This window comes from Sinocyclocheilus anshuiensis, unplaced genomic scaffold (genome assembly GCF_001515605.1).
Source record: "Sinocyclocheilus anshuiensis isolate Anshui unplaced genomic scaffold, SAMN03320099.WGS_v1.1 scaffold289, whole genome shotgun sequence".
NCBI lineage: Eukaryota > Metazoa > Chordata > Actinopteri > Cypriniformes > Cyprinidae > Sinocyclocheilus > Sinocyclocheilus anshuiensis.
In genome coordinates, this window is record NW_015539826.1 from 78,829 (window position 1) to 80,543 (window position 1,715).

The 1,715-nt window shown below is 33.1% G+C and overlaps 1 protein-coding gene across 1 annotated transcript in view; it reads right to left on the reverse strand.

Annotated features, from left to right (window-relative positions):
* The window catches only part of lars1 (leucyl-tRNA synthetase 1), a 55,227-nt gene that overhangs the window by 43,630 nt on the left and 9,882 nt on the right, over positions 1 to 1,715 (reverse strand). The gene's annotated exons all lie outside the window — the stretch shown is intronic.

The window sequence follows — 1,715 nt, forward strand, 5'->3', positions numbered from 1 at the left end:
TTCTTCTACACTGGAAGCTCCTGTCGTCAAGTCAAATTCCTTGTGTGTGTAAACATACTTGGTAATAAAGCTCTTTTGATTCTGATTCTGATTAATGTGAATCAAAGAACAAAAGAAAAGAAAATCCCTCACAGATCTTAACTGAATCACTTTTGTAACCTCAGTTTATATTTTATTTGCCTGTTGTTTGGCGCTGACTACTGTAATGGCAATGTGCATCTGTGTATGCGATTATTTTGGAGATGCGTTCCAATATAATTTATCCTTATTTAGGGTATAGGCCTATTTAGGGCTGCACAATTAATTGAATTTCTAATCGCAATTACAATTATGGACGCCACAATTACGTAATCGTTCAAAGTCCACTTATGTTATTCTGTGTGCTTAAGATGCTTTTTTCTTTCTACATGTTATCTTAAGGGTTTTTCCATTGTTTTCATTTTAGTATAACACTATAATACCATTTATATTTTAACTTTTTGTATAATTTAAAGAAGAAACCTATCCGATGTATAGTTGACATTTGAGGCTTAATACTATAGAAAAGCACTAAAGCACTGTAAAATCCAATAGTTTACCTTGCTTAGATATAATTAGTTATCTTTACTTAGTTGTTATACTTACTCGGTTTTATTAAGTAACAGCTACTTTTAAGGCGAATAAAACAACTTACTTGCTGCAATGAGTAACTCTTACTTAAAATATTCAAGTAGCCACAACAAAACCGATGACATTAATACACCAGTGGGAGGCAGCAGTGCGCTAATGTATTGCTAATGTGCAACAAAACAACAGAAGAAGAAATACGGACGGTTAGAGAGCATGCGCAACAAGCAACGGTTTTTTTGAATTTGTGCGCCGAATTTGCTGAGACTGCTTGCATTTTTACCACTGGACAAAGACTGATTACTTCTATACAATAATAATAAGGTAAGTTTCAAAAAATAATTGTCAATGTATCTTTCTGTGTGCTGCTAATTTTAACTGACTAACCTTGTCAGCGGTGTTAGCTAACAGATAACAAAGATCTTTGCTATTCTGCTGTTAGAAAAAAGACTGTAGAAATACAGAACTTGTGGCGTATTTCGGCGAATTTAAGACTTTTTTTACTTTTCAAACTGAAAAAATTGTAGCTAGTTAAAAAATGAAAAGTCAGAGGTACAATTCAAGAACATGCCAAAAGTCCTCAAGATGAGCTCACAGTAGGTTTTAAAGTCAATCTTTATGTGCCACTGATAATTAATTGTTTACTGTAATCTTTTGCAGTGTTAACACTATAATTGTATAACACTGAGGCTTTGGTCAGTTAAGTTATTTTTAAGTTAACCATGTTATTGTCAATATTTTTAATACATCACAATCATAGTCATCACGTGATCACACATTTAAGGTTTAAACTGAATGAGCTCTTTGTCTTGCAGTAATTATTGCTTTGCTGTGTTGAAACACTACAGTTACTACTGTAATACAGAGGGAATGCTGCTTTTCAATTGGTTTTATGACTGAGGCCTCAAGTAGATATGTATAGAAGTTTTCTTTCTTGTAAAGTATGCAAATATCAAGGAATGAATGTGTCTGTAATCTACAATTCACAACAATAGTGGAACTTGCCTTTAACTGAAGAATTATTTGTCATATTTAGGACTAGTGTTGTCAAAAGACCCGGTATTTCGGTACCAAGTCGGTACTAAAAAAATGAAAATGTTACGGTACCA